Raw genomic sequence first — 12924 nt, 5'->3', positions numbered from 1 at the left:
GTTTTAGTTCCTGGTCATTTGAAACATTGTCAAAAATTCTGCAACAGGCAGTTGGGGCTTTCTACATAGCCTTGGCAAGCCCTTAAAAATTAAATTATGAAGGTTGAACAGATAGCCTTTCAGAAATGTACAGTAAATCAATGTTTTGTCACATTCTAAGAGCCCACTGTGCATTTCAGCTCAAGATGGTCTTGAGGCAGAGAGGAAAGAAAGGCCTATTCTGAAAAAAAAGAAATTGTCATTTTACTAGCAGTAGGAGGACCCCAACTAGGGCTCAATTACGAATCTGATCTTGCTGTGAATGTTAAGTGATCATTTCGGCAGCCTAATTTCTGCTGCCTTCTGGCTCGCCCTTTCTGTCGCCTTCCTTTCATAGGCCTACCTCCAACCCTGCATCGGGGAGCACAATAATTATTGGTATTATTATTCCAGCATTGGATCTCACAGCTGCACTGCTGTGCCTTTGTGGTGGGCTAACTTCACGCCAACCCTGACGAAGGCCTCATGGGAGGACTGGCCGGCCTGGCTGCAGCAACAACTTCTACCTTTGTGAGCTGCCTTCAAGCACCGGATGAAGGTGACTTGTTACCCCCATCGTTGTTACTGCTATCAAATGCACTTCAGAAACCTGATTTTTCCTTTTTTACTTTTCCAATTTTTCTTCTTTGCAGAGTGGCCTGTCTTTTCTAGAGCTCCAGTAGGTCTCCTGTACCCAGCAGGACATTTATTCTCAAGGCATCTAATATCCTTAGGCTTAATCTTTTCTTCTTCATCACTTGGCTTGGTTCTCTATGGAGAAACATTTTTAAATACATATCTAATTAGTAAGGAAATGGCAACTGTATAAAGATGCAATAAAATTCCACTTTTGATTGTGCAATGGAATGGTACAATGGGGAGAGCCCTGGATTTCACATATGAAGATCTGGGTTCAAGTCCTGCTCCACTTCTTTATGGCTGTGGAACCACCCTTGGGCATGGCACTTAATTGTTCTGCACCCCAATTTCCTCATCTATATAGGAAGAGGGTTAGAATAGGACAGGGTGTCTCTTTCTATCTTTCTCTATCTCCCCACTCCCCACCTCTCTCTTTCTGTCTCTGTCTCTGTCTGTCTGTCTCCCCTCCTCCCTCTTTCTCTCTGTCTCTCTCTCCCTCCCTCACCTCTCTCTCTGTTTCTCCCCCTCCTCTCTCTCCCCCTCCTCTTTCTCTGTCTCTCTATCTCTTTTTCTGTCTCTCCTCCCTCCCTCATCTCTCTGTCTCTATCTCCCCCCTCCTCACCTCTCTCTCTCTCTCTCTCTCTCTCTCTCTCTCTCTCTCTCTCTCTCTCTCTTTCTCTGTGTCTCTCTCCCTCTCCCTCTCCCTCCTCCTTTCTCCCTCCCTCTCTCCCTAAACACACACACACACACACACACACACACACACACTGATGGACTCCGGGTTAAGAACCCCAAGACCAGATTTTCTCTAAGGTAACTTCCAGTTCCAAATGTAAACAGGGTGGAGTTTGTGGAAATATTCCATGTCTTTCCTTTTGCAAGCCCTCTGTTGTTGACCACTATGCATTGCCACTCTAGACAGGCTCTGCTTAGCAAGGGAAGAAAAGAGAAATTTGCTTTCCTAGCTGTAGTTAACACAACTCAGTTAGGGGCCTTCCCCAGTTGGGTAGCATTTCCTTCAATGGTTCTAACTTAAAAACACTCTTAGGGTAGGAGGCATTATATAATATAGGGAAGAGTGCTAGCTCTCTGGTTCCAGAGTCGGGCTTCCCATCCTGCCTTTGATACCACCAGAGTGACCTTGGGTGAGCCACTTAATCTCCCTGAGCATCAGTTTCTTTATCTCTAAAATGGGGGGATAGTCTGGATCAGAGGAGTCAAACATGAACCCCTTGGGCGACCTGCAGCCCACAACACTCCAGTGATGGCAACCAGATGAAAATTTAATTGAGAAATATTTAACAAGATAAATAAAAATACACTAAAACATAGAAAATATTGCATGTTAAAATGAATTCAGTGATCCTCCCACAGTGATCCTTTTGGACCAATTAAAGGCCCTTGTTTCTGAGTTTGACACTACTGCTCTAGATGGTTTTTGACGTTCCTTCCAGGTCTCGATATATAAACTTAGTGTCATTAAATACCACTAGACTGTAGCCTATCTCCCTGAGTTTTGCTTTCTAATATCAGGTAGGGAAAAGTCTTTTCATCTCCAGCCTTGAAACAGACTCAGAGAGTTGAAGGGACGTGCCTGAGGTCACACAGTAATAGTCAGAGCTTGGATTCTGCCAGCTGGGATAATGATAATATGAAATCTAAGTTCTTAAAGGCAGGAGCAGTTTTTTTTGTTGCTTTATCAACAGCACCTAGCCTAGTGCCTAGCACAGGGGTGGGGAACTTCACAGAACAAGTCTAGATTCTGTCAAAGGGGTGAACTTGAGGACCTAGAGGGACACATGTGGCCTCAAGGCCAGTAGTTCCCCACCTCTTCAGCCTGGCACATAGCAGACTCTTAGTATCTGTTTGTTGAAATGAATGTCAGTCAATAAACATCTATTAAGCACCTACTACATGCTGGACACTATGCTAAGCACTGATGATAATAAAGAAAGGCCAAAAATAGTCCCTGCCCTCAAGGAGCTTCAAATCTAAGGCATGGAAGTTCCTATGTAGTATGAAATTGCCATTTTTTATAGCACACTAGTATTAATGAAATGTTTTTCCCCTAACCATCCTGTAAAGAGGGTACCGTGAGCTATGTCTCAACTCAATCCTACACTGTTCATTAAACACTTACTATATGCAAGAAATGACTGTGGTCAGTATCATCACATATGCTGAACCTTTCATGTTTTGGATCTTATCATATGTCAAGGTTAGAAGGGATCTTAAGAGATCACCCTGGATCACCCTCTCATTTTGCCAAGGACTAAGACAGTAAAGTGACTAGCCCATGATGAGTAAAGGGCAGGGTCATTACTCAAACCCAGGCCTTCCACTAGCTCACTGCTCTGTTTCAAGGGCTTCCAAGAAGTTGGGGTATGCTTCGGAACACCTAATAACCACTTCTCCCTGTTCCCCTCTCCTGTTTAATGAATGAGAAAATTGCAGGCTAGTGAGGATAAATGATTTGAGCGAGTCTCCAAAGCAAGTCATTAGTGGAACTGGAATGTGAACTTTGGGCTCTGATGCCCAAAGTTCTGAGGGGTATGAGGTAGCCTTCCTCCCTTGCACCCTGATCAAGGTGCCAACTTTGAAGGTTTCTTCTGGAGGTTTCACAGTCCACAGACAGTGTTTGGACATATTTCATCCTCTTTAAGCCCCAGAGATCCTGGATTTGGGGTCTTGGTACTTAAATAAATAACAGATAGAAGTGGTCAGTCACTGGGGCTAAATTTAAAAACAACCTTTTTAAATGGCCAGCGAGAGCTCCTAGGCAAAGCCCTGAAGAGGTCTGTTTTGCTTCAGGAAGCTGTTCTGAATGGTAGGAAGACAAACAAAGTGAAGGGTATGTCACTTTAAGATGAGTACTGGCCAGCTGCCAACTTAAACCTGTAGTGCTGAATATTTTCTGACCTTTCTTGATTCTTTCTGTCCATTAAAAACTCAAAAGGCCTTTATACTGTTGAAGAAGACATTCCCTACCTCCTTCTTTTAAAAGTGCTAATGACGGTTCAATTAGAAAGATTATGTCATTTCAAATGACTGCTGCCTACTGACAAGCATGTTTTATTTGAAGAAACTGTGGTTTTTGCAGACAAATTCTGAATCACATTTCCAAAAGCCTACTGGACATTCTCATCCCTTCCATTCTCCGAATTCAACAAACATTTATTGAGCATCCACTCTATACCAGGCACTACGTTAGGGGCTGGGTTTGTCCCACTGAATATCTCGTGGGCACCTGAAACTCAACACATCAAAAACTGACCTCTTCCTCTTTCCTCCAATCCTGCTTCTCCTTTTGACTTCCCTGTTTTGGTTAGGGGCATCACCACCTTCCTAACCACACAAACTCAAAACCTCAGAATAGCCTTTGGCCTCTCACTCATCCTCATCTTTTATGTTTAACCAACCACTAAATCCTCCCAATTCCACCTCCACAGTACCTCTTCCATAGATCATCCATTTTCTTCTTTCCATTGTTACTTCCACCACCATCAGCACCACTGTAGCCATAGTTCAGCCCTTTGTTATGTTATTACAGCAGCCTTCTAACTGGTACCCCCTCTTTCAATGATCTCTCCCCTCTCCCCTCCCACCATTGCCAGATTAACATTTCTAATGCACAAATTTGATTGAGTCACTCTTCAGCTACCTGTTGCCTGTCAAACCAGTGAAGATCCTCAGCCTGGCACAAGACCACCCACAGTCTGCAACCAACCTACCTTCCCATCATTTTTCTCACACTACTCTAGCTTCAGTTTTCTTCACGCCAGCCAAAATGGACTTCTTATTGTCTTCTGAGCGTGTCTTCTGCTTTTCTATCTCTGTTTCTTTTCTCATGCCATTAAAACAGCCTGAACTCATTGGCCTTCCCCCAGCTCCCAATCCTAATTCATTTCTAATGTCCCATCCCATCCTTCTTGAAGTTTGATGTGTTTTTGTGTCTCAGTGCCCGGCTCAGGATCTTGTGCAGAATGCATCCATAAATATGGGATTTAAATGGTTCTAACATTCGATAAACTGCACACCCCAAAAGAGCAGAACTACAACAATAATGCTAGTGACACTTAGATGATAACCAATTTCCGATCTCTACACTTTGTACTTGTTTTAAAAACCAATGGAGTATGACTTCATTTCAGTCCAACAGATACTCATGTACAAAGTGCTATGCTAGGCTCTGAGAAAGATACCATTTAGAGAAAATCGGTCCCTGCCCCCACGAGCTTACAATGTAGCACAGGAAAATGGCCATTACAAGTAACTATAGAATAAAATAAAAATGCATAATAAGTATTTTATAATAAATGTATCCACAAAGTGAGTTGGGAGAAAGGTTGGTATTGAGAGACAACTCAATTCATTTATCAGCTCTCTCTGTGTGTGTGTGTGTGTGTGTGTGTGTGTGTATGTGTGTACCAATGAAATTCTAGGTTCCGTCCTTATCACTATCCTCGATAGACAGTGGGGAGCCACTGAAGATTTTTGAACAGAGTGGCATGGCGAGATCCAAAATACTTTAATCATGATCACTTGCAAGGATCTCATTCATTCTCAAGAGCCATCCTCCAATTGATAAATGGTTGAAGGACATGAATAGGCAATTTGCTAAAGAAGAATTCTCAGCTATCAATAGGACATGAAAAAATGTTCTAAAACATCAGTAATTAAAGAAATGCAAATTAAAGTAACTCTGAGGTCCCACCTCAAATACATCAGATTGGCAAAGTTGTAAAAAAGGAAAATGGCAAATGTTGGAGGGGGTTTGAGAAAATTAGGCATTATTATTAATATTAATATTAGCGCACTATTGACAGGCCTGGGATTTAGTATAGTCATTCTGGAAAGCATTTGGAACTTTACTGTGAAAGTTACTAAACTGTGATATGAAATCATTCTATTACCTTTTGACTCAGCAATACCACAACTAGGCCTATCACCCAAAGAGCTCGAAGAAAGAAGAAAAGTGTACAATGTACAAAAATATTTATAGCAGTTCCTTTTGTGGTGGCAAAGAACTCAAAACTTAAGGAGGTGCCTAGCAATTGGGGAATGGCTCAACAAATTATAGTGTATCCATGTAATGGAATACTATTGTGCTGAGAGAAATGAAGGAATGGTTTAAGAGAAACCTGAGAAGACTTGTATGAACTGATGTAGAGTGAAGTGAACAGAACCAGAACAGAGTATACAGTAACCACTTTGTTTAGAGATACAACTTTGAAAGACTTAAGAATGCTGATCAACACAATGAACAGCAATTCCAGGGGAGTAATAATAAAGTCAACTTTCCAAATGATAGAGAAGTGATGGACTTATGGTACAGAATGATACATGACATATACGTGTGTATGTATGTGTATGTGTGTCTGTGTGTCTGTCTGTCTATGGTGTTTGTGTGTATATACATATATATTTTATATCTATATCTATAAGACATGGTCAATGCTTGAATTTTCTCTGCATTTTTGTTAATTGAAAAAATAAAATTTAATTAAAAAAGAAATTGTTCATTCTTATTGGGTAGTATTTAATAAATGTGTTCAGGAGAACTATAGTTCCATGTTCTATTAATAATGTTGAAAAATAAAGAAGGTCTGGGTGAAAATAATGCAAATTACAAAATGACTAAAGTGCTTTAGCATTATACCCATAAGGAAAGAAGTGAATCCCAAATATGTAAAGGAATTATTACAGAAAAGATTGTTCTATCTTTTCTCAGATGAGAAGGAAGAAAGGAAATGGATATGAATTATAGAAATCAAAATTTAGGAAATGTTCAAAGAAGAACTTTCTGGCTCTATGGTTCTCATAACTGTAGTGAAAATAATGGAACCAGAAGGTGCCAGATGGTATTTCTTTCTGTGAAGATTTTTTTTTAAAGGAAATGCGACTGAGTTGGTTTAGGCAAAACTTGCCAGGTGTTGAAGACCAGTCCTGCTGGAAGGTAGGCATCTTCCCTGTCTTCATGCCCTAGGGTCCCCAGCCTCTACCAGTCAATGGGGAAGGAGCAGGTCATTAATTGCAACACAACCCCAAAACTTCACGTCTTTCTCTCTGCTCTTCTGCCCCTGGAATGGGGGAGGGACAGGGACAATGAAAAGTGATGGCGTATTTGTGCTTTCAGCATTGGCTTGAGTATATGGCATAGAGAAAAGGTAATTGCGTTGAGAATCAAAGACGTGGGTTCCAGTCCCAGTTTGAACACTTTATAGTTGTGTGACTGTGAGAAAATCACTTGACCTCAATAAACCTCAATGTTCTCATCTACAAAATGGGAGCAAAATATTTACACTATCTCACTAGACTATGCTTTATAAACTTTATATATGTATGTATGTACAACACATATATTATCTGAATCCAGAGAAATAACTGATAAATAGAAGCGTTCATAGAATGATTTTACATATGTATATACGTATTTGTATCTAATAGCAGCCATTTCTAGGGCAGGAGAGGTGAGAGAAGGGAAGAAAAAGGGAAAAAATTTACATGATAACTTTATTATATATTTAAAAGGAATAGCAAATTGTACATAATAGATCTGCATTTTCATGTATAATCATTTTTTATTCTACCATGTTATAAAATGCTTATTTTATTTCATAAATTAAAAATAAAATAAAATTTTAAAAATAAAAATAAAGTTCAGTGGGACTGTGAGTTATTATTACTAACAGTGGTAATAATACTGATAAATAGCCTATTGTCCATTAGGCCTGTCTGAAAACCTCAGGATGGACTTACAACCTTATTCAGGAGGAACCTCGTTCAGGCTTCATAATTTTATGGGCACTTTGATAAAACCCCTATAATTTGTGAAGGGATCCATTCGGGTTGCCTGGTAAAGCAGACAATGGAAACTAAATCTATTGGTTTAGATATTTGACCCCAAAACTGAGGTTTTTCAACCACAAAGGATCAATAGCTAAAATGAGAAGTTGATAGATAATCTAACCAAGACTTGCAAATAAGTGTAAACCCCGAATAAGTGTGTGTCCTTATCTTTAAAATCAGGATCATAAAGCTTAGATTGATTAATACCTCAAAGGAGTGCTGTAAGAAAAGCAATTTGTAAACCTTAAAGTACAGCATGGAGAGTGGAGACAACTTACCTCTTTCCCCTCTTTGCAGAGGTGGGGGTCTATAGCTGTAGAATATAGTCTATATGCTGTCAAACATGGTGGATGCATGGGTCGATTTTGTTAGCTTGATTTTTTTCTCTTTTTAAGTTTTTGTCACTAGAGATGGCTCTGTGTGCAGAGAAGCTGGGGGAGGGAAAGACTTAGAAATTAAGGTGATATTAATGCACTGTTGGTGGAGTTGTGAATTGATCCAACCATTCTGGGGAGCAATTTGGAACTACGCCCAAAGGACTATGAAATGTGCACATCTTTTGACCCAGCAATACCACTTCTAGGTCTGTATCCCAAAGACATCATAAATAATGGAAAAAGACCTACATGTACAAAATTATTTATAGCCACTCTTTTTGTAGTGGCAAAGAATTGGAAATTGAGAGGACACCCATCAACTGGGGAATGGTTGAACAAATTGTGATATATGAGTATGATGGAATGCTATTGTGCTATAAGAAATGACAAGCAGGATGCTTTCAGAAAAACCTGGGAAGACTTACATGAACTGATGCAGAGTGAAGTGAACAGAGCCAAGAGAACTTTGTACAGAGTAATAGCAATATTGTGTGATGATCAACTGTGACTGACTTAGCTATTCTTAGCAATACATGATCCAAGACCATTCTGAAGGACTCATGATGAAAAATGCTATCCACCTCCAGAGAAAGAAGTGATGGAGTCTGAATGTGGATCAAAGCATACTATTTTTTGCTCAGTGTGTATGTGTGTGTGTGTGTGTGTGTGTGTGTGTGTGTACATGTATGTGTGTGTGAAAGAAGCATCACCAAAAAGTGATTACATGAAAGAGTTAAGATTTTTGTTCTAGATTTGGGAATATTTTAGCCTTTTTCCCCCTCAACCCACAAGTGTATCCTTTGTTGTCTTGAAATAATGCAATCTAAATGCCAGTGACGGCACTCTTATTGTCCAATTTCATGTTCCTGGAGTATCAGCAACCTACAAGAGACTGTAATAAAAAAAATCAAACAAACAATTAGCCATAATACCTTATGGGGAGTGTGTTTATAGTCATCTGGAACAGGCAGGTCGAAAGCTGCCCCATTATCTTCATTCCAACATTTTCCTTGGCCTTTCTTGGTTTGTTTAGATTCCACGAAGGATGTGATGGGCCTTCCAGCAATTTTATTCTAGCAACTGAAGGGATAGGATTAGGGAGAAAAATAAGTTTTCCTATAAGAAATTGATGTTTATAACCTGGCATTTCTTGTGTAGGAGATTTTTTGTGTGCATTGTTTTTCCACCTTGGTAAGTTGACAGATATGAAAGCCACTGGAGGAAAATTAAAGGGGGAAGAAAGGAAAAAAATGGAGAAAAGTGTTTTGTTTTCTTTTTTCCCCCCGGTTTGTGTGTGTTTTAATTGGGAAAACATATTTTTCCCCAGTTTTTGTGGTCCCTCCATACTCTGAACTTCCCTGGTTCCCTTTTCCCCATTTTTTTCTGACCTGACAAATGGGGAAATTTAAGGACTGCTCTCAGATACAGAGATCCAGAAAACAAAGCATTTTCTTTCCTTTTGTTCTAATTCCTGCAAATTTTCTGTAAACTCAAATGTCTTGTCTTGTTCTTTCTGATTTCCTGCTTTTCAGAGCAATCTTCCTGATGTCATTTACACCCTCAATTACTGACTTCTCTCTTCCCAGCCCAGTGAATCATCTTCTAAGAAGCCATTAGGGAAGGGAGCTATGGGCTGGATGCACAGGGTGTTAGGGAGCCTGAACTAGCTTGTCAGCACTCTCTACTGTTTACCTTGTAACTTCAGGCCAAAGTGCAGTCTGGGTACCAAGGTCAGAGGTAATGGAAATGCTTCCTGTCTTGCAGACCACTGCTGCGGATGGAGTCAGGGGACACTTAAGAGAGAAAGACAGGAGTGTGCTAGAATGTTTCTGGGCCTAGATTTGCATAAAGAAATAAGCTGAGAACTTCAGCAGCAGGGTAGATTACTGTAGACAGTGCTGCAGAGTAGAAAAAGCTTTGAACAGGAGTCAAGAAACCTTGGGTTTGGTGACTCCTTGTTGGGTTACTTCGGGCGACTCATCTAACCCATCTAGATTTCAAATTCCTGAGATATAAATAGCACATACTCCATGGCTACTATCCTAATTCCCACTCCCTCTGACTCTCTTCTCTGATTTTAGGCTGAATCCCAAAAATCCAATTTGATAAGTCCTCTTTTGTATGCTTTGCACATGACAAATTTCAGAGTCTCTTCTCACTCTGTACCCTCTCCTTTTTTAATGTTATCTGCTACAATTGGTTCAGTCAATGCCTCAATACGGATGACTCCTAGATCATAGTGCAAGGAAGTACCTTTCCAAATATGATTTTTGCAACCAGTCCACAGAGAGCGCGTTTGCTTTGGCTGAGAAATGAACACCATAATGAGTTTGCAAATTAAGAGCCTATGATTATAGATTTAGATCTGGAAGAAAAGCCAGAGGTCATCTAGTCTACAACTTCTCATTTTACAGATAAGGTCATTGAGGCTCAGATGTTAAGTAGCATATTGAGGGTCACAGAGCAGTGCCTAAGACAGGATTGGAACCCTGGATTTTGAGCTTTGACTCCAAGACCAGAACGTTAATCCGCTCCACCCACATTGCCATCTCCCCACTGAACTCCAGTTCTGCACCTCCAGCTGCATGCTCTATGTACCACCTTGGGTGGTAGATTACCATCTGCCCATGGGGAATACCTATCTCTATTACTTCCTTCCTTCCAGTCCTCTGTGCTCAAAACTCTCACACTTGGCATTCAATCAATTGTCATGTCTTGGGTAGTCTATCTCAGCAATATCAATCTGTCTTTTCCTCTCCGTTCATTCAGTCTATCACCATCTCAGTTCAGGCAGGCTATTATTACCTCTCAGCAGGACTTTTGTACTAGCTTCCCCATTGGTTTCTCTGCCTCCAGCCTTCTCTAATCCATGCAGTTTCCAGAATGATATTTCTAAAGCACAAGGAGGTAGCATAATCCAATACAGAGAATCAGAAGACTGCAGATCATATCCTGGTTCTGCCACTTCTCCATGTGTGACTTTGGACTAATCGTTTAGTGCATCAGGCCCTAGTTTTCCTTCCTGTGGAATGGGAGATTGAAGCAGAGGGTCTCTATGATCTTTTCCAACTCTGACTCTATAGTCATATGATCAATGAAGAGCATAGATCTATTGGAGGGCATAGTAATGAATGATAATGGTAATAACCAACAATAAATCTGGATTCATCAGTATGTTGTTTTTTTTAAATAAACCCAGGTCACCGATCTATCAAAGTAGCATCATAAAGCACAGATCCGATATCACTTCCTTGCTCAAAAGCTTTCCGCGAAATTGAGGGGATGCTCATAAAGTGAGGAATGGCTGAACAAGTTGTGGTATGTGAATGTAGTGGAATACTATTGTGCTATAAGAAATGATTAGCTGGCAGACTTCAGAGAAACATGGAAAGACTTCTATGAACTGATGCTAAGTGAAGTGACTAGACCCAGGAGAACGTTGTACGCAATGACAACCACAGTGTGCAATGACTGATTTTGATAGACTTAGCCCTTCTCAGCAATGCAAGGACTTAAAACAATTCCAAAGGACTTATGATGGAAAATGCCATCCACATCCAGAGAAAGAGCTATGGAGTCTTAATACAGAGAGCGGCAGACTATTTTTTTTTCTTTCTCATGGTTTCTCCCATTTGTTACAATTCTTCTACATAATACGACTAATGTGAAAATATGTTTAATAGGAATGTAAAGCCTATATCAGATAGCAGGCCACCTTGGGGAGGGAGGGGGAGAAAATTTAAAACTTATGAAAGTGAATGTTGAAAACTAAAAGTTAATTAATTAGAAAAGAAAAAACGAAAGCTTTCCATGGTTCCCTATTACTTACAAGATAAAATATAAACCATGTAACTTGGCATTTGAGGACCGATATATGATCCAGGGCCAACCTACTTTTTCAGCCTTTTCATGCATTCTACTTTGTTCAAACTGGACTTTGCTATTCCCTGATCTTGGTCTGAATTCTAGATATTTCTACCAGTTGAAATCCTTCATAGATCCTTCTTAGTTAGAACATACTACCACTGTCAGTAATAGGAGACTCTTCCCCCTAAGCTTAAAGGTTGAGGACTACCAGGCTGGGATTCATGTCTCAGCCATGCCTCACTTCACTTCCTTCTCTATGACCACCCCCTCTCCACCATCTCCTTGTCAGTGTTGCCTTTCTGCCATGAATATCCTCATTCCAATCTTTCTCTACTTCTGGAATCATGAACCATGACAAAATCCACTGACATTTTTCCTAAAAGGGATTGTGTCCATTCACCACTCATTTAACTTTCCGGACCAAGGTGCCTCTCTCAGGCCTCCACTCCCCTGTGTGTGGTTTCTTCCTAATGAGGTCAGGAATGACTTTGCTTTTGTATGTGTATCCCCTAATGTTAGCACACTGTTTAACCCATAGTAAGGACTTACTCGTTGCTTTTTCTTTCATTCATTTACTGCTTCATTCCAGGTTGTTTGAGCCTAGATATGTTATTGAGTTGTAGATGTGTTAAAATTCTATGTTAATTTTGTTTGAGTAGAAACAAAGACCAGGAATCAAGGTTTTATTGAGATGACTCCCTAAAGTCAGATGACTCCCTCAGAGCTGAGGACTCCAGGAGTGATACAGGTGAGATGCTGTAGGAGAAAAAAATAAAGAGTTTGGAGAGAGTTGAGATGATTAACAAAATTGATGAAACTTCAATTTTAAGTTCGATAAGTTAAGAAAGGGACGAGGAATCTGGAAGAATTGGATTGCTGAGCATGGTGCTGTGTAACTAGTACCAGGTCAGTTCTTGAGTTGGCAAAGACCTCAGGAACCATCTCGTTCAATCCTTTCATTTTTTAAACAGTTTTTTAGCTTTTAAACAAATTTGTATTTTAGTGATTTCCTTGAAGTCAGGGACTATCTTTTGCCTTTTTTTGTATCCCCTGCGTTTAGCACGACGCCAGGCACATCGTAGATGTTTAGTAAATGTTTATTGTATTATATTGTATTATATCAATGAAATCACAGTTTAAGATAATTTTTTTAAATAGAGATAATAAGGCTTCA

Source organism: Trichosurus vulpecula, chromosome 4 (assembly GCF_011100635.1).
Source record: "Trichosurus vulpecula isolate mTriVul1 chromosome 4, mTriVul1.pri, whole genome shotgun sequence".
NCBI classification, from domain to species: domain Eukaryota; kingdom Metazoa; phylum Chordata; class Mammalia; order Diprotodontia; family Phalangeridae; genus Trichosurus; species Trichosurus vulpecula.
Note: the sequence above shows the minus strand (reverse complement) of the source record.